The sequence below is a fragment of the Vicugna pacos genome, chromosome 11 (assembly GCF_048564905.1).
Source record: "Vicugna pacos chromosome 11, VicPac4, whole genome shotgun sequence".
NCBI lineage: Eukaryota > Metazoa > Chordata > Mammalia > Artiodactyla > Camelidae > Vicugna > Vicugna pacos.
The window spans coordinates 6,252,149-6,272,935 of NC_132997.1; the positions used below are offsets into that span (position 1 = coordinate 6,252,149).

At 46.8% G+C, this 20,787-nt stretch overlaps 1 long non-coding RNA gene and 1 other non-coding gene across 2 annotated transcripts in view; both read right to left on the minus strand.

Annotated features, from left to right (window-relative positions):
• The window catches only part of LOC116279565 (uncharacterized), a 48,604-nt gene extending 44,959 nt beyond the window's left edge, over positions 1–3,645 (minus strand). Inside the window, exon 1 of the long non-coding RNA XR_012077794.1 lies at positions 3,477–3,645. This is a non-coding gene — a long non-coding RNA (uncharacterized lncRNA). The remainder of the gene's footprint in view (positions 1–3,476) is intronic.
• An 11,966-nt stretch (positions 3,646–15,611) lies between these two features.
• TRNAP-AGG (transfer RNA proline (anticodon AGG)) lies at positions 15,612–15,684 on the minus strand. Its single transcript has one exon. It is a non-coding gene; the product is annotated as a tRNA-Pro (tRNA).
• Positions 15,685–20,787: the final 5,103 nt, after the last annotated feature.

Here is a 20,787-nt window from a genome sequence, read left to right on the forward strand (position 1 = left end):
ATAAACACACAAGTGAATGCTGCCCCTGCCATAGACCATCACAATGGTACTGACTGGAAATCCTTAACCCACTTTCCACCCGACTCTACACTAAACATGTGGGTGACCTGGGCAGGCCTGTGTGCTTCTCTAAAGCCCAGTTTATTCATGAAAAGAAATGGGAGTAATAACACAATCCTCAAAGGATTAGTGAGTCAATAACAAATTGTACAACAATTTTGCAAGATGGAATCATGAAAGAAAATTGGGCAAAGAGTCCATAGGCTCTCTCCATATTATCTCTTACAACTGCATGGGAATCTACTTTAAATCTCAAAATAAAAATTCCAATTTTATTAAAGAGGCTATTGAGATTAAATGAGCTCACAGTCTTAAATAAGGAACACACAGTACAAATAGGACAATGCACAGCCCATGAGATACACTCAGTAAACTTTCCCACCAAGCCCACTGGCCCCTCCAACTCCAGAGCAAAAGGATGGGTCCTCATGGCCAGAGGCCACTGAACCTGAAGCTAACAAAGCTAATGGTCCCCACTTCCAAGAGCCCCTGCCTCCACCCTAGGTCTAATTTTGTATTTGTAACTTTCTTTTCTTATACTTAAATAGGAATACCCAATTGCATAGCCTTCAGGTCACCAAATCCTGACCACGGAAATCATGACAGCAGCCCTCCCCAGTGAAACAATAAAATTAAAAGCCATATCCACAAGAAGTCTGTGTAATTCTAATGGCAGGAACTTCATCCTGGACTGAGAGGAAGAGGACTGGGGAGGAGGAGGAAACTGAGGCCCCTAGACCCAGGGGCCACCTGTCCCATGATGAAATTTAGTCTCAACCCACACACTCCAGGAAATTAAAATTACACATAGACAGAGTACTATGGACAAGATTTTTTTTTCTTTTAAAGAAACCCCTGATTCTCTAACAAGTCAGGTTTCTACTGAGACACAAATGGCTTATGTGTATATTGTTTCACGAAAACCTAAAATAATATCACTCCAACTTGGCACATGAAGAAACGGAGGAAAAGAGGTTTATCACATTGTGCAAGATTAGAGAGAGGCCACGTCAGAGGCTGTATTTAAATACAAGCCCCTGCTCCAGTTCTCACACTAGAAAGTGTGACATACTGCCCCCTACTGCCCCCTCCCTGCAATAAATCTCTTAAGTCTTTTCTGTGCTACCTGGAAAGAACCAAAGTCACATTAACTTTCCACAAAGAGCTGTGTCACCCCTTGGAGGACGTATCAAAATCTGAAGAATTAGAGTTGGAGCAGAGATTTGAGTTCTCTGTTTCTTAAAAGACAAGGGTTTAAAAGAAACCAAAAAGCACTTATCTAGTCTAGGCCCTCATTGTGCAGAGAAGGAAACGGAGGCTCAGAAGAGATGAGGAAAGGGTCTTATTTACAAATCTTGCCTCAGCGCAGCACGAAGCCAGCCCTGGGCACTGCTGGGGAAGGATGTGGGAGGCACAGGAGAATGAGTGTTAGAAAGAGGAAAGAGAAGAAGCATATCTCTCTGCACCGTCGTAGCATGCAGTTCCACCAAATTATCCAGTATGGGAGCCACCAACATTAAGGTGGGCTAAACAGCTTATAGAAACCTGAAAGTCTCAACCACAGTGGAAATTCCAACTTTTATATGGTTTTTCCCAGTTCAAGCATGAGCTCAGCGGGATCTCCGTGCCAGGCACTACACGAGGCCTGGAGTTCTCCCAAATAAAGATCTCTATGAACACGGGTGCAAACCACATACAGGCCCACCAGAAGAAAAACGCCCACAGATAAGATGGAATTACTAAAATGAAGGCAGCAAACCAGCATATATTACTAGCAAAAAGGACGTTGCTAGAAATACTCATGGACATAGCAAACTGTGGTTAGCAAGTGGGAAAGGAGGACGGACAGTTTAGGAGTTTAGTATGATTAGAAACACATTACTATATTTAAAATAAATAAATGACCTACTGTATAGCACAGGGAACTATATTCAATTTCTTGTAATGAGTTGTACTGAAAACAATCTGAAAAATATACATGTACATATGCATATATATAACTGAAACTCTGCTGTACACCTGAAACTAATATTGTAAACTGATTACACTTAAATAAAAAATAAGAATTTTAAAAATAAATAAATAAATAAAAGAACACTGTAATCCCCTTAGCTGTAGGTGGTGAACAATGGTTGCAACCATCAAGTCTACTTGATCACTCCAGCAATGGCTGTCACTCTTTCTGACAATCAGGGAGTCAATTGGCTTCACTGAGGTTACTTTTCTCTTTCGTGAAAAGCTACAGTTGCAACCAATGACATATGTAATCTCATTATTCACAGACCAAACAAATTAGTGAAGACTTTCCATAGGCCAGGCTCTGGACAGATGAAAAGATAGGGTCCCAGATACATTTATGGGTAGAAAAAAGTTTATGCCATAAAGACATTAATTCAATGCACATAGTAGGGATGCTCATGATAGATTCAAAACAATTCTGATTAGAATTCCTACCAGATTTTTTATGGAATGTAACAAGTTAATTTAGGGTCAGGAACAGCCAGGAAACTTCTTTAGAACCACCACTGGGGAGGGGTGGATTGATCATTCATTTCCACTGTTCTTTCTGAAGTGATGAAAACGTTCAGTAATATTAATGGTTGCACCACTGTGAATATACTAAAAGCCGCTGAATTGTACCATTTAAATGGGTGGACTGCACAGTGTGTGAACAATATCGCAATAAAGCTGTTCTACGAAAAAATATTTCTGGATCACTATTTTCCCCTCTATATTATTAGTCTGCCCCACAATTTTAGAAAAACAAAAAAACAAAACAAAACAAAAATTTGCCAGGAGATCTTTAGGACTTCAATATTCCTGGGTCTCCAAAATGCCTCTGATGTTCTGCTCCTGTTAACACACACTAGTTTGGCTGGACTAGTTAAGGACTATATCTTTATAAAATCAACGGTCACATGTTTCACCCTGGAAGAGGGGAGGATGGAGAATGTCACAGCCTCATGCCCTCATCTCTTTTTTTTGAGTAGAGAAAGTTTTTACTGCAGGGTCAAACAAGGAGAACAGTGGCTCGTGCTCAAAAACCCTGAACTCTCTGATGGATTTTGAGGTGAATTTTTTTCTTTTATTTTTATTTGGGTAAAGTTTTAATAGGCAAAATGAGGCTTGAGGGCTTCCAGGTGTGTGACTTTCTTTTGACTAGTTGGTGGTAGGTAATAGGGCCAAGTTCCAGGAATCTCGTGCTCAGCCTGAACTTACCATCCCCCACCTGGGTGGGGGCCTTAACTCCTGCAGAACAACTCAAACATATTAAGTATAGCCCTGCCCCTACTCCTCAGCTCATTTTTAAGTGAACCAAGCCCTGCTTTCAACACTGTGATCACGCTCACTATAAAACACGTGACATCAACAAGTACCCCCAACCTAACACCAGAAAAAGTATTAAGGGTATTTACCTGGGGCAGAAACACTGAGGGAGGAGAAAGAAGCATGCTCAGCGTTGGCGCTTTCTTTTCCCAAGTCTCTGCCAGGAGAAGCTGGGCTTTACAGCCAGAGGATCTCAGCCCCAGGGAACAGCGTCCACGCCGCTGAGCTGAACTTCGGGGGACAGGGAGAGGGAGAGGATTGCAGTCTAGGGGTCACGGGGCAGGGAAAGCGGCGGGGGCCACGGGCTGCAGCCCCGCTCGGAGGTCAGCCCCACCCACTGTCCCCGCCCCCGCACGGCTTCGCAGATCCCGCCAGCCTGGGACACAGCCCGCCCAGGGGCGGGGTGGGGTCTGCGGCCGAGGAGAGGAAACCCGGGAGGAGGGGACTCGCGGCGGGAGAGCGGAATGTGGCTCCGGCCGCGGACTGAGGGGAGCCTGGCTTGGGCGAGAGGTAGAAGATGCGGGCCGCAGTATGGACGGGGGTGGCCATGTCCCCGGCAGGTGTGTGCCCGGCCCTGGACAGGTGTAGCCTGGGCGCCGGGGCAGGTGGCGCAGGCAGAGGGGGCTATCGCGAGCCCCTCAGCTGGACACTCCCTGACTCGGGCCCTCGCAGGCTGTGACACGCGGACCCCCTTCCCCAGAGCCCCCAACCTTCCACTTACACAGCCGGAGGCCCCGATTAGGGGCAGGGGCCAAAGGTCTACCGGGCGACAGAGCCGAGCAGCCACTGGGGCTGATCCCTGGCTCGGAGCTGGAGCTTCGGACCCGCGGTCCAGTTGGCATCCAACCGTGGGCATGCGCGGGAGGGCCAGCGATCCGCTCTGGGCTCTGGGTTCTGCGAGATACACTGGGGAATCGAGGGAGGAGGAATATGGGAGGGGGAGAAGATGGGAGGAGTAGGAGCGGAAGCGAAAAGTGGAGGGAGAGAGATGGACAGAGGAGTAGCAAGGAGAAGCGAGAGATCTAGAGGGAGAAGGGGGAGGGGAGTAGCAGAGATGAAGAGAAAAAGCTTTACCTTCAAGGGCACCCCGAAGGAGGCGCCAGTCCTCCCTCCATGCCTTTCTGTAGCCCCTCAAGGCCAGAAGCTCAAATTTCACTTCCCTGGTCAAGCCGTCTGAGATTTTCCAAATATTTCATGCACATTTCAACCTATGTGTGTAAATTTCTTTAAAGTTTTACTTATTTTTAACCAAAAAGGATTTAAATCCTCAAGTGACTTCTGCCTCGATAATAGCAAAGAACAAATCAGATTCCGTATTAGATCTGTTCCTTTGACTTTAACCCTGTGCTCTGTTTCCAAGGCTTAGTCTTGTTGGTTCTGCACCTTTTATAAAACAATGTTGCCTAGAGCCTGAAATATATTAGAGAAACTCTTCTCAAGGCTTTGACCTTTAAGGATATTAACACTTTTCCATTCTTATAAAGATAACATGTTGTAGAACAGAAAATAACACTTTTTTTGTTGGAGGTTTACAGGGATCTGACCCAGGTGTACAGCTGCAACAACAAAGGATTCTAACAACAAAGGATTCCTACACCAAGATGTTCCCAACAACCAAGCACACCCCCTTCCCCTTTTTAATATAAAAGGAGCCTGAATTGTGACTAGGGGAAGATGGTTCTCCAGGACAATTACTCTGCCATCTCCTCAGTCAGCTGGCTTTCCAATTAAAGACGCTATTTCTTGCCACAAAACCTGGTCTTCCAATTTATTGGCCTGTTTTGCAGTGAGCAGAATGAGTTTGGACTCAGTAACACAACCAAATATTGAAAGTATTCATTTGGTATATTAAATTACTTGCTTCTGCTGGTCTTTCTTCCTGACTTTTTCTTTTCTTGACCACTGCTGCTATGTTTATGAATAATCTGTCTGTCTGCTCTTGTGGACACATTTACATCTCTAGCCACTACCCTTCCAGATAAGAACTGATGTCCCCAAAATTGCTAAGAGATATTACATGGTCAGAAAAGACCAGAAGTGTGTACTGGCTGATGTTCAGGAGCAGGCTGGGACACTTGACAAGATGTCATAAGCATGGATAGACAGCTGGGCACCAAAGGAGAAGCTTCTAAGCCTCCATGAAGGACTTGCTGGATAAGAAGGAAAAGTCCCAGATTGTAGATCTGATTTCACCATGAGCTTCCTGGGTGAGGCTCGGCAAGTCATTTAAGTTCTCTAGGCCTGTGCTGTCCAACATGTGAGCCACCAGCCACATGCAGAATTATGAAGTTATTCTGTAGCCAGGCAGAATTATAAATAAACATTTTACAGCAAAGGCTCAGAATGTATGATGTTTAGAAACACTAGTGGTTTTCTTGCCCTAACTGGTTATTTTTATATGTCTAGCTTTCTGTGGTTTGTAACGCCTGTGACTAATGATTCCCTTATACTGAGGTATTTTGAAGTTATAAGTTACTGGACACAGTACCGTCATATCACAGTTGGAAAAAAGATCCACATAAGCCAGGCCATTTGATTTATTTGTTATGAGCAGTGTCTCGTGGGCCATCCTGCCTGAGTATAAATTCTCACTCTGCCTCTGGGGGATTCTGTGTGAATCTTGGGGAAATTTTTTATTATTATTTTTGTTGATGTTGATATTATTTTATTATTTGTGCCTCTTTTTCCTCTTAATGGTGAGGAATATGTAGACTCTATCTCCTACTGTGCTGGCAGAATTAAGTGATTTAACGTCTGTGCTGCCTACTTCCCTGGGTTTCAGCATTCTCCAGGCAATCAGTTTCAAACCTGGAAGCATTCTCCATGGTCTTAGTCAGTCTGGGATGCTGTAAAAAATTACCATGGGTCAGGTGGCTTAAACAACCAGCATATTCCTCAAGTTTTGGAGGCTGAGACATTCAAGATCAAGGTATCTGGGAGAGGATTGCCTTCATGGCTTGAAGATGGCTGTCTTCCCACTATCTTCATGGGGTGGAGAGCTGAGAGAAGCAAGCACTCTGGGGCCCCTTATAAGTGCCCTAATCCCATTCATGAGGGCTCTACTCTCTTGACCTCATTTTATCCTACTAATCACCCTCCAAAGGCCCCGCCTCCCAATACCATCACCCTGGGAGATGGGGTTTCGACATATGGATTTTGAGGGGATGCAAACATTCAGTCCACACATCAGCTAACTCTCCTCAACATACAGTCATCAAACCTGTAGCTAATTTCAAAGTAATGTTTATATCTCTCGGCCCATTTCCATTCCTACATCCACTAACACTGAAGCCCTGTTATATTTTATTCCTTATTTTTCTGGTAGAGATTTAATTGATTCCTCTACTCCAATGCTCTCCTTACTCCAAACAGTCTGCTTAACAGCCCTGCCAGGTAGGTCTTCCTGAAAACACCTTCCCACTTCGCCTGGTTGTTTTTTAGGTGTAAATGTCAGAATCCTCTCCAAACCCCATCCTAGACCTTTAATCCCTTACATTACCACTCAGTATGTTATTTTTCTATTACCACTGTAACAAATTTCCATAAGCTTAATAGCTTAAACCAGCACAGATTTATCACCTTATGGCTTTGGAGGTCAGAGATCCAACACAATACTCATTGGGCTAAATTCAAGTTACCAGCAGGGTGCCTTCATTCTAGATGGTCTAGAAGAAAATGTTTCCTTGTTTGTTTTTTTCCAGTTTCCAGCAGTCACCCACCGCCTTAGCTTGTGCCCCACGACTTCCTTCATCTTCATGGCTAGCAGCCTTTATGAACATCACTCCATGGCTGCACCTCCCTCTGATACTAAACTCAGATGGGAAATGTCCTATGCTTGTAAAGATCCCTGTGATTACACTGGGCCCACCTGGAAATTCCAGGTTACTCTCTCTATCACCTCATCTCAGGATCCCCTTGTCCCACCCCACTGAGGCATTATGTATGTGGCTGTGACACTCACCTTGGGTAATATTTCCTCTCATGAGCAATTAAATGTTCAAGACACTTGTGAACGGCTTTTTGTTTGTCTTCCTTAGTCTTTCCACATTCAGTACGTCTGGTGAGATTATACAAATCCTGTTTATTTGTAACCTGGCACTAATCTTTAACAGCATATTATGGGTTTAAAAGGCTAATAGCCAATTTAGAAGTAAAATCCTCTAAGATTTTTTAAGATTTTTGTCCTAAAATGCATGTCATCCCTTTTAATGTCTACAGTAACATGTCACAGGTGGCCTCCCTGTGGGGGTGTGGGACATATTGTTCTGCCACCACAGTCCCTTCATTCACACCAACGTGCTGGTTTCCTAACAGAGGATCTATGCTCCCAGCTTTGCTCACTTCCTCCTCCTTTCCATTGACCATCCTGTTCCCACCGCTTCCTTCGTTCACCACATCAGGATTTCATGACCACATTCTTCTCTAAATGGAATGGATATTGTGCATCTAACGTCTAATAATTGTTCTCAGTGTATTCGCATACACTCACCTACGTGTCTCCCCATCCATCTCTTTATATTCCTTGAATCTTCCAGAGGAATCCATTCCATCATGATGATGATGATGATGATACTGACAGTGATGACAGGGGACTCAAGGACTCTGATAAAGAGAGAATCAATGAAGAGAGGGAATCATTGCAAAATTGCCCCAGAAACAGGTTAAAGGTAAATAACAATTATAGTGTTTAATGAAATCGACTAAAATTTAACTATTTTTAAAACTTTATATCACTGTATTTTAAATTTTAAGGGTAATTTTCATTCACCACTAACCAAGATTTGAATTTAGGACCAAAATCTAAGAGGACTTCTATCTTCTAACAAATTGTCCACTAGCCTTTTAAACACATTATTCTTAAAAAAAAAAAAAGTTAGTGCTGGTATGCAATTAAGTAGGATTCATATAATTTCACCAGACACACTGAATGTGGAAAGACTAAGGAAAAAAACAAAAAGCCATTCCTAATGTCTTCAAACTTACGTTGAACACAGGAGAACATGTTAGCCAAGGTGAGTGTCACATCAACATGAAGTCTGAGTGGGATGGGGAAGCTCATCTTCCTCATCAGATATTTATGCTGATTTGTTAGGTGCCAACACAGTTTCCTCATTGGATTTGCTTCTAATAATTATGGAACAGTTTAGGCTCTACCGAAAGCAGACTAAACATTTTCCCCTGCCACCAAATCTATTTCCCCAAAAGAGGGAAATTATTATATTTCACAGGAAAATCTTCTGGATAAACAACAGGCTTTTTGTGGGCAGAACTACTGGTTCCCCAGGGAGGGATGGAGGAGGGATCGAGGGGACACTGGAAATACAGAAGGAGTCAGTTCAGATAGTGCTGCTCAAGTAGCCAAAGACATCCTACCAAAAGTTTCGTGAGTGAAGGAGCCTGTGAACACTGAGCAGATTGTTAAGACACAGCAGTACATAACTAGCATCACAAGTCAATTGTAGCATGTTTTGATATTTGGAAAATAATTAGCCCATTGCTCCTTGAAAATGCAGCATTAGCAATAGAAATAATAAACACTGAGCTGTCTTGGAGATAACAAACAATAAAATCTAAATCTGCAGGATTCCTTGATAATATGCAAGCGATGAGCTAGATGTGTGCTGCAGATACCTCTTACTGCAGGGCTCACTCCTGCAAGGCACAGAACTAGTTTTCTCAGCAGACAGAGGGAACCAAGTCAAGATTTCTAATCTTGAGAGGTTTACTACATGGTAGGAAAGATCAGACAAATAAATACAGCTAAATATGAATAAATGCAATCAAATATTATGAAGTGTATATAGAGCACAGAAGAAGAAAAATTCCTTTCACCTGGGATCTAGAGAAACTTCTTCAGAAAATGTAGATTTGAAGATGACCGTAGACATGGGTGGAAATTTGGCAGAACAGGACGTAAGGAATTTAGAAACTAATTCTAAAATTCATATGAAAATGCAAAAAATCACAAATATCCAAAACAATTTTGAACAAGAAAAATTTTGAAGACTTACACTATCTGATTTTCAGACTTTTTAAAATAAAGCTACAGTAATCAGAAAGTATGGTATTGTTGTAAAACAGGAAAATAGAATAATGGAACAGAATATAATGTTCTGAACTAAATCAACACTTAGATGGACAACTGAATCTCAATAAGGATTCAGTGGAGAAAGGATCTTTTCAACAAGTCGTGCTGGAACAATTAGATATCCATATGCAAAAAGAGAAAAATGAACTTTGACCCATACCTCACAAAATACAGAAAAATTAATTCAAAATGGATCATAGATCTTAACAGGAAATCCAAAACTATAAAACAGCTAGGAGGAAAAGCATAGGCTTAAGCAATATGACCTTGGGTTTGGCAAACATTTCTTTGCTATGACACCAAAAGTATAATTTATTTTAAAAAGTAACTGATATAGTGAACTTTATCAAAATGAAGACACTTCAAAGCTCTTCAAAACACTGTTAAGCAAATGAAAAGACAAGCCATAGAGAGAAACTATTTGCGCCAGCTTACCCTCACCCTGACCGAACGGCGCCCGCCCCCCAGCAGCAAGATCACCTGAAGACGGGCGTCCGGCTTCTTGGGCAGCAGAGGACGCTCCCAGGCCACGCCGTGGGGTGGAGCGGAGCAAACTGCCGGCTCCCGGGTGGCGGGCCCCCTACCCACATTGCCCCCGCACCCTAATTGCACAGCCCCGCTCTCCTCCTCAGCTAACTGAGAGGGACAGATGTGTCAGGCGACATGGGGCAGCAGAGGCCCTTCCCAGGCCCGGCCCCCGCGGAGACGGGAGATAATCCACCAGCTCGCCAGGTGCAGTGCTACTCCCCTCCTCTGCCGCTGCCTCTGCCTCTGCCGCTGCGGCCACCCCTGACCGAACCGCCCCGCCACCCAGGAGCAAGCTTACCTGGAGTCCGTATTCCGGGGAATCTCCTGCGGCCAAGGCGGCCTCCAGGCCAAGCTGAGGGGAAGAGAAGCAAACAACCCGCTTACCTGGGCAGCTTCCTCCCGCTGCCGCCACCCCAAACGCACCACACCCGCCTCCAGGGGTCAGGCTGACTGCAAGCATGTGCACCAGCCTTCTCAATCTGGCCAGAAACCTGAAAACCTCCCTGCACAACTACACCCCTGCAACCCCTGCAGCCCCTGCACTGCATGCACTCTTGAACCTCTGCACTCCCTGCACTCCTGCATCCCTGCACTCCCTGCACCCCAGAACGGCCTGCACCCTCCACAGCCCGGGCACCATTGACACAATTTTCACCTTGCACGACCTACACCTCTGCACCCCTGCATGTCCCACACATCACCTCTTGGGCATGTGGCAGAGCCTCTGCTGTTGCACCAGCGTGCAGGTACTCATATCCTTGCCAGTACATGATGCATCAGTGGACCTCTGGGGTTGCCTGCCAGAAAGTATATGTTTCCTGCCACTAATCTGGAACACTAGGGTGATCTCTGTGAGGTCACCTAGGATGGGCTCAGAGATGATGTTCTCTGGGAAGAGAGGACTTGAAACCGCTCTTGAGGGCAGAGCTGTGCTCACCAGGCCGTCCACGCTTCATGTTTTACACAGGACTTCACGGAACTGAAATGGACCCGACCAAGTAAGACCTGCTGTGAGCCCAACTCAGTCCTGGGCTCTGAGGCAGACCGACTGGCTCCCACCCTCAGGGCCCAGTTTGGGCACCTGAATGGTCCCTTGGAGGCATCTCATCAGTTCTCAGGAAGAAGTCTGGCTGCTTCCAACCCATGGCCCTCCCTCCCACTGTGCTGGCCTGAGGAAGTTTCCTTATTTGTGGAAGAAGGTAGCCCACCCCCTACCCCACACCTCACCGTGCTTTCACCCAGGCTGGTGCTCTCTCTGCCCGTCAGAGCCTGGAAAGCCATCCCTCTTCAGTTATGTCTCTTCTGAGATGGACTTGCTTCCATTAAATACTAGGCGAGGATGCAACGTGGGATGCCCTGGATAAGAGAACCAAGATAAATAGTTTCTTCTGTAAGGTTTTCTGTTTATCTGCTGGGACTGGGCTGTGTGTAGTTTGCTACAGCTATTGGTGTGAGAGGCTAAAGCCACCTGTGTGCCCTTGTTTTCATCTCCCTGCTGTCTTTGGGTTTTCCCTAGACACTCCTGAGACATTTACTTCTTTTAGTTTTATTCCTGTTATTTCACAGGGGCCCTACTGACATGGAGGTAAGGCGATGGGGTGGTGGGACAGTGGGGAGCATCTGCAGTCTTGTGATTAGTTCTCATTGAGCCTGTGACCTGAGCTGTGACCTCCACAATTGTGTCTCTTTCCCCCAGCCCAATTTGGGTGACTCAGAAGGGATTTCCCTTCCCCCAGTTTGGTTAGGCTATGGTAAAATAATTTCTCATTAAAAAAAATAAACAGAAAACAACTTCCCCCAATGAAACAGAACTTTCTGGGTGTATTTCAACAGAGTTATTTTCTCCTTTCCAGGCAGGAAGCATGAGGGGTTTTTCTCTGACCTTCATTCTGAGAACAGGGCATGGTCCTGGAGGTAAAATGCATGAAAAAGAGCATGGGGACCCTCTGACTGGCCCCCTGGAGTTGTCACACTCAGATTTCCCCACGCTGAGCGTCCCGCTGGATTCAGGGACCTGTTAAATCTGCCTGCCCCCGGGGTTCTTACAAAAGCAGGTTCTGCCCTGGGAGCTGTGACTCCACAAGCCTGCCCGGCTGCCTCTCTGGGTTGGGAGCAGCTTTTCCCCTCAGTTTTCTTGTGGATCTAAGAAGAGCAGTGGGTTTTCAGCTCCCTCAGCTCTGATATTGTTTTCAGGACAGGAGGCGCAACTTCTGAGCTCCTCACAAGCTGGACCAGAGGCTGGAAGCCTCCCCTTCTCTGCCTCCGTGCAATCAGTGGCTGTGGTTCTAGCCGAGTTTTTGAAGATGTGGATTTAAACACACACATCCCAGCCCATACAGGAGCACACAGTCCCATAAATCCCCCCAGTTTCCACTGATAATTACGAAGCCGATGGGGACACGGGTTTCGGGACCACAGAGGCCTGAATGCACGACTTGCTCCGTGGCCTATTAACGTGGTTGCTCTGGGCCTTGTCTGAAGTGGCTTGCTTACCGCACCTGGTACGTGGGAAACACAAAATAAGTACTAGAACCTTCACTTTTTCTCCCTCCAGTGCCTTCAAACATAGAAAGTAATAAGTGAACTCAGACAGCCTAGTCACCACAATAAGGTCCGTCCAGCCTGGCTCTCCTGAGTGATGGGCACTGACTTGCACCTTAACTTGGAACAGTAGGGGATCCGCCTTCCTCTAACTGGGCCTCTCCCCACACCAGGCATGCCCTCAGCTGAGACGGGGCCAACTCCCCCACTGAGGTGTGTGCTGGTGGCTTCAGTGTGACCTGGCCCTGCAGGGACATGAACCTGCAGTGAGTGAGGTGGAGGGTCGGGTGGAGGGGGTCCCTTCTGGGGTGGCAGGGGGCCCGGTAGCACCCCACCCAACCTGGTGCCTTAGGCTCCCTAAAACTTCCTACAGCTCCTGGGTTGGCTCTGGTCCTGGCCACTCCACACACCCTCCCAGTATCTTTCCATTAATTCCCTCTTTTGCTTTTATCAGCGAGAAGTGGCTTCTGTTGCTTGTTCAGTGAAACAGTACATCGGGAAACCAGACTATTTCTAACATCAGTAAAATACCAACCTCGGTCAGCTCGCCGGGCAGACCGTACAGCACAAAGGCCTGCACAGGGCTGTGCTAACGGCTTAAGTGAAGGGTCCTCATCATCTGTCTTCAGAGATACAGAAGCTGGTGGTTCAGTAAAAGCTCAGGGAGGGATTGAGGAATCCAAAGCTGGTTGGTTTCAAAGGCTAACTTGTCAGACTAGACCCCTGAGCTGTGGTTAGAAGCCTGGCTCAACATCACGCAGACTCAGCGCCCTAAGTGCTGGGTGGGGCCGGTGGTGTTCCCTTTACAGGCTCTCGTTGGGGAGTCACTATAGCCCCTTAAATGCAGCAGATTCCAGCCCCCTTAGCCCCCACCCTAAGTGTTACATGACACATATCCCGGGAGTGTTTAATTTTCATCTTTGTTTAGGAGGATGAATGTGGGGCAAGAGGAGACATAAATTCATACTGACTGACACAAGGTCACAGCCAGTACTTCCTCCTCGGAGAGCTATGTTCTCCCACAGTGGTGGCTGGGGGGCTGGGCAGAGACCCTCGGCTGGTCCCAGAGGGACTCACTCCTCTGGCCACAACTGGGTTGGACAACAGATCCAGAGGGAGACACAACATCTTTCCTGGGAATTTGGAACTGACACACAGAAATCAAGTTCACTCATCTGGGGATTGGCGAGGGAGAGGCGCAGTGGTTGGAAATCAAATGAAACCAGAGCATGAGAGAAAATTAGAAGTGAAAGAGAGAGAGACAGAGAGACTGAGCTTGTGAGAGAAAATAGTCAGAAAGAAGGAAAACAATCTGGGGGCAGAGGAATTCCAGCTCCTGACTGTCTTGTCTGTCCCAGCCCATCAACGACCCTGCGGGATGGTTAATATCATTCCAGTTTTGCAGATTAGGAAAAAGGCTGAAAGAGGCGGGGACTGGGTTTGGGAGCACAGCTAATTTAAATGCCGCTGGACCCCTCACTTCCCATTGCCTGAAGGCACCATAGTCTTCACTGGGACCCTTGTGGCCCACTGACAGCCTAGCACCCTGATCAAAGGGCCCCTGCGGAAGTGGGAACCCCTCTGAGTGTGGAGAGTTCCCTGCACCGAGATTCCATGCATCAGCAGACTCCCGCTAACCCCAGGTTAACATTTCCCCAGCTGTGCAGTCTCCTGACCCGCTTGCCTCCCTGCCAGGCACCCCCATCCTTACCACCAACTGTACTGCAGGAATTCAGGCACAGGGATGCCCAAAGTAGCACGAGCCCACCGGCTATACAAACAGCAGTCTCCCAGCCCCACCTGGGTTTCGAGGGGACAGTAGGCATCCTCAACTTTCATGTGTCTAAGACAATCTTCTTCTTCAGCTGGAGGTTATAGAGAAAAATAAAAGGTACAAAACATAGTTCGGTGAGGAATTCCTCCAAGGACCTGACTCCAGAGTCTACAACCAGGTGTACCTACCCCCCGTACTTGGGGTGAAGGTGGATTATTGATCAGCACAACCCCTGGTGGCCCAGCTCCTCGGCTTGGCTGCCCAGAGGGGGCTGGGGAATGGGTAAGGCCAGGGCACTCAGGAAGAGCACAGAGGACCTAACATCTCCCCTCCGCACTGGTAAACCCTTGCCCAAATCTCAAGGCATCGGACAGAGAGCAGCCACCACAATAAGGAGATGCTCCCATCTCTTCACTCACTCCTGTCGGTTCACTTATGTGCTGAGCATCCACTGGGTCCCAGGACATGACACAAAGTATGGCCAATGGGACAGGCTTAGTTCTTTCCCCTGGACCCTGTTCAATCTGATGGAAGAATGATCACTCATAAAGAGTTTCTCAAAATTATACAGAGACCAAAGAGAAACTGCAGAGTGAATCAAATTTAATAATATATATGAAGATTCCCCTGTCTCCCCGCCTAAGGTTAACAGCATAAAGCAAAAATATCTTGCCTTTGATCACCAAGGAAGTTGTCACACCCTCTCAGGTGGAAAGGAGAGTTATTATTTGAGCAGGACACAGAAGTGCTCCATCGGATTGGTCCAGGGCCTCTACATTCATTCAGCAAATGTGTATAAGCTCCTACTACGTACAGGAATCTCCTAACTAGACCCGTTCCCAAGGCTCTCGGGCTTTATCAGTGAACAAAATATACATGACTCCCCATCACTGGAGGCTCAGAGTTTTAGCAGAGGAAACAGGCAGCATGTTGTGGGTAGCAAGAGCTTGGAAAAATTAAAAAAAAAAGTGATATGAGCAAATTCGGGTGATGGCGGTGAGGTGGGAGGCAGGCAGGGGGGAATAAGGCAATCCTGGCAGATCTCATGGAGTAATGAACTTGAAGCAGAATAGACCCGGAGGAAGAAGGAAGAGCCTGAACCAGAGGCCCCCAGAGTGTTGGGGAGAGTGTGGGCGGAGAGGCAGAGCCCGCTGGGTCCTGAGGCCTTTGTGATGGCTTTGCTTCCTAATGATATGGTGACTCGTTTAGTGAGTTTTGTGGGGAGGGGTGATGTAGTCCAACTTACGCTTTTGTGTTCGTGTTTTTTGGGGGTAGGTAATTTATTTATTTTAATGAAGATGCTGGGGATTGAACCCAGGATCTCATGCATCCTAAGCATGCGCCCTACCACTGAGCTATACCCACCCACTCAATGTATGCTTTTACAGGCTCCCTCTGACTCTGTGTGGATGAGAGATTGTAGGAAAGCAAAGATGGAAACAGGAGGCTATTGGTGCCCAGGAAGGGCTGAAGGCTCTTAGGAAGGCAGGGAGCAGGGAGCAGGTGGTTAATGAAGACAGAGTACCCAGAATTTTCTAACAAGCTGGATTTGCTGTCTGCGTGTGTAAGAGAGAGAGAGAAAAAAGACATGGTTCTAACATCTGGACCTGGACAATGGGAAGGATGTCCTCTCCATCCACAGGTTATGGGACAAGGTGGGGCTGAGCAGGTGGAAAGGGGCTGGTATCAGGTCAGTTCTTCAATGTCATGGTTAAGTGGTATATTACATATTGCCACAGAAATGCCTAATAGGTAGAGGAGTCTGTTTTCTTTTTCTTTTTAACATTTAAAAAATATAATTTAAATGTATTAATTGTATTATGTGAATGATTTGGGAATTTTGTTTCATGCCAAGTTATATGTTATATATAGCCAAATGGAAAATATATCAGAAAAGGAGAGAAATGAGGGCTTTCACATAAACTGTCTATAACATAGGTAAAATTTCAATAAAACCAGTCTTCAGCGCATAAACCTCATCTCGGTGTTAAATAAAAATAAATGAAAAAGGTCTATGTTGATGTATCATTATTTCATGTTACATAATAGTCCCAAACAAACACACTGTTTAACTATGAGGCTTGTAGAAATACTATTCGCTTTATTCACATAAATACAGAAATGCAGAAATGTTCTAAGGTAGCATAAGCATCTTAGTGGAAATAATATAGATTTGAGCATTTTACATGATATATATGTACTGACTCAAAATTTGGAAAAGTAATTACATAGTAGAACATATGTATGAATGTGAAAGCAAGATGAATGAAAGAAAAAGAATGTGAGTCTCAGGGATAAAGGTTCAGATGGAAAGGGCAAATCAGGGAGTTTTGGAGAAATCGAGAAATTGATGGCATGCCAATTTCCAAGGCTGGGTTGCTTCCACAAAGGAATAGCAGGGAGAGAGAGGAGAGGCCCAGGAACCAACACTGGGGCACACCCACAGTATATGTTTGGAAAAAAGAGGTGACATTGGCAAAGGACCAGCCAGTAGACCAAAAACAGAAAGCAGACAGAGCGATGGGCTGGAGGTTGAGTGAAGCAGGAACACGGGGGAGGAGGGATCGAAGAGCTGGGTCAAATGCTGCCGAGGGGCCAAGCATGATGAGGACTGAAAATTGACCGCTATATTTAGCAACGTGGGGTCACTGATGGCCTTGACAGGGCAGTTTCCATAGAGTGACGGATCAGGGGAAAACTAGAGTGGGTGTAAAAGGGGATGGCTCAAGAGTAGATGCAGACAGTGAGTTTAAACAAGTCCTTAAAAATTTGCTGCAAAGACACAGAGTGGCAATTTGTGGGGGTGATTTAGGGTCAAGGAGTGCTGTTTGTTTCTTTTAAGAGGATGGACGTTTATATACTGATAGGAGCCAACTAGCAGGAGAACAAAATAGATGAGGCAGTGAAAGAGATTATGGTTTTGGGAGTGACAACCCAGAGAAGATGGGAGGGATGGGGCCCCAGGGACTTTTGGAGGATCTGGCTTTCAATGTCACTTGTAATAAGAGGCGGGGCAGAGAGAGTGAGGTCACAGACATCAGAAGGCGAGAGGATGTGCCGGGAGTTGCATGTGAAATTTCTCTTCTGTTGGCTTGTTTGCTTGTTCAAAGTAGAAAAGTAACTTTACCAGCTGCGGAACGACGAGGAAGAAAGTGTTACTGAAGCCATGATCAGAAGATAAGAAAGAGCCTTCCAGGGAGAAAGGGACAGTGAAAAGAGCAGGGGGATACGGGGGAGTGCGCTCCCAGAAAGTTACATTTTCTTTTTGACGTCCCCAAATGTGTGATGTGTGATTACCCTTCCTGCTGTCTATGAAATAAAAATTAAGTATCATTCAGAGAAAATGCTATTTCATTCTAAGAGGCTGCCTGTTTCTCAGGAATGGTCATTTTAAACTGCAAACATTATAAAAAATTTTGAAAAGATGAAACTGTGTACCTAAAATCCCCTATTTTCTATTAATCTGGTTACTATTTAGTTCCCCTATCAATATACATAACCAATACTGTCATGATGGAGGTACATCGATGGTTAAAAAGAAATGAGATCTGTATCCTTTTCCTAAATTCCATGGCTTCCTTAATATGCAGTTCCCCTTAGAATTTAGGAATGTCTGGTATAAGAAGTGAGAAACAGTTTGAGAAAATCCCGGCTCAGAATTACACAGCACAACCGCATCTCAGAAGTATATGCAGCCGTAAAAAATTTTAGAAGCAAAACTCTGTAACTTTTCTTAAAAACTTTTGCAAACCTGGGCCTGCCCAGATGTTTCCAAACTGGAAAGGGACTCCAATCACTTGCCTGGTACCAGCACCAGAGGCTGACCAGCCTTTTCTGTAAAAGCGAGAGAGTAAATATTTTCAGTTTTGCAGATCATTTTGTTGTAACCATTCAGGTCTGCAATAAGAAAGCTAAGAGCACTGGGAGACAGGAAACAAATGGGCATGACCACACCCTCCCTTCCACTCAGGGCAGCTTCTCTGTGGTGGGGAGATTTGCCACAATCACTTGCTTCTTTGTTTCCATTGGTTTTTTTTTCCACCTTACTGCTCAAGCTCAGAACTTCAGGTGGGCCTTGTCCTTCAGCATCCATTCAGAGAGAAGGCTGAGCGGGGGTGGGAACCCCACCTGATGGAGAAGAAAGATTGCTGGGAGGGACACTGCGGTGGCCACCATGACACGAGACATTCACACCTTCGGGGTGAAAGGGAAAAAAGACAAGGGAGGGACACAGCAGTGGGTCTCCTAGGTCGCCTGCCAGGCTTGCTCTCCCTCCACAGCCACCCTGGGGGCCTGCAGGACGTTGGGCTTCAGCTACTGTGGTTAGGCTGGAGGAACTCAAGATAAAGGACACTCCACCTCCTCACTAGGTTCCAAGCACAGCCCCTCTAAGTCCACCATCTGAGTTTCTGGAACTCAGCTGGAAGAATACATGATCAGGCCAGACCCAGAGCCCAAGCCAAACACGACAGGGGTCACGTGGGGTTGTAACCTCGTGCTCAGTGGTAGGGGAATCCTTGCAAATCTGCAGAAATCCCTGTTCTGCCTCATTCCTGGGAGAAACCCCAGATTTACTCCTGCTCTCTCTGTTCTTCTCTTGAGGCTATTGTCCTGGAGGGATGCAGAGTCCTTGAACCTGGCCCTCCAAATCTACATAAGCAGCCTGCTCAATAAAGCAGATTATGCACTTTTTCACATTTGTCAGTTTTTTGATTCCAGAAAGGCTGTGGGACTCATTCTCACAGTCTCCTGTGCCCCCACCACTTGGTGGCCCTCTACTCATGGAAACACAATTTCCCACAACTGAAACCTGCCTCCCAGCTGGTCAGAGGAGAGTGTCCCACAAAGACACAGGTGTTTATGAGGATCCTGTCCCCCAGCAGAAAGAATACTCCTGGAGCCACGGTCAGGAATCTGGCCTCCTGAGCCGCTCAGCTCTAATTCAAAGCCTAAAGTGGGGACCCCGAACATTGCTGAATGACTTTCTGAGTCACCTGGACTGGAGGGGCCTGATTTTTCTTTCCAGGAATGGATTTAGCACAGCCTCCATTTTCAGGGCTGACATTGATGATGGATCTAGTCCCCCCCCCCCCACTGCACCACAGGAAGGAGAGGCCCTTACATCCCACAGCTTGGAAACCCAGCCCAGGGAAGTTCTGAAGCATTGCATCGCTGCCAGGTCCAGCATCCCTGCAGAGTGGCCTCTGCCCCTGAATGAACCCCTTCCCTGAGCCTTTCCTGCCCCAACACGACCACAACCCAGGCTGTGCCAGAGCTCTGGGGCTCTGCATGTCCAGGGCACACAGGTGGGACCTGAGCCAGGTGTCCTCTGGGCCTCAAGGGGGAGAGGTCTGCCTCTGCATCAGGGGAAGGTGACCCCACATGGCTGGCAGGACACTCAATATGGACCTCCAGGAGCTCTGGGAGCAGTTTCCCTGCAGGTGTTAGGAGCCATCATCAGGAGGGCAGGCCCCTCTTTGTGCAGACCATCCCACAGTGCTGGGCCCACGTGCTGACCACAGAAATCTACATGCCCCCAGGGTACCCCAGGCAACCTCACAACTTCATCACTTGGTGACCTGGGTACCACGGGCTCCTTGGCCATCCCATGAGGGTGGTCCTTGCAGGCATGGTCTCCAGGTGCTCCCATTAAGAAATCCCCCTGGGTTTCTGTGGTCACAGAGCCCACACCAGAAGATTCTATTCCTGCAGTGACCCCCACAGCAGTCTGCTCCCCTGTGCATGTCCAGGGACAAATGACAGTAATTTATTGCCAGGAACCATGATGAACAAGGAGGTGGAATTCCATACAAAGTTCAGGATCCTGATAACTCACTCTGCACCCCAAAATGCATCCATGAGAAATGTGTGTATTGGGATATCTGTGCCCCTAGAATTGCTGTTCCTGAGGGCTCCTGGGACCCTCCAGCCCTTCTCAAGGTTCTCAGAGCCTGGGTTTAAATTTCTGTCTCCCTCTTTGGTGTACGACAACCTGTGTCTCGTGGTCACGGGTCACTTTATTGCATGACTTGGCATGTTCTTAGTGCTCGTCCTCCACCCCTGCACTAGACTCCCAAGATGTTCCCACTAACCCTTGGCTCCCTGTGTGGGTCAGGGGGCCCTAAGTCTGCACCCTTCACTCTCCTCCTCTACCCCCACCACTGGGGCCACCTCTAGGTGGACTGGGAGGTGTTTGTAAATGAGTCTTACACAAGGACATGACTGGACAAAGCAGTACCCACCCCCGGAAAGCACACCTGCTCCCTTCTCTGAAGAGGACCCCACAGCCCCACATTGCCTCCCAGGGGTCTACTCAGGACACAGTCCCCCAGATCTGGCAAGGCATCTCTCTGGAATCCTTGCTTCCAGGAAGAGTCTCTCTGTCCTTCTTCATAGTTTAGAGTTGTTCCCATGTCCCTGACCACCAAGGTGCCCAGCACAGACCCTTTAGTGTCCTGGAGAGACAAGG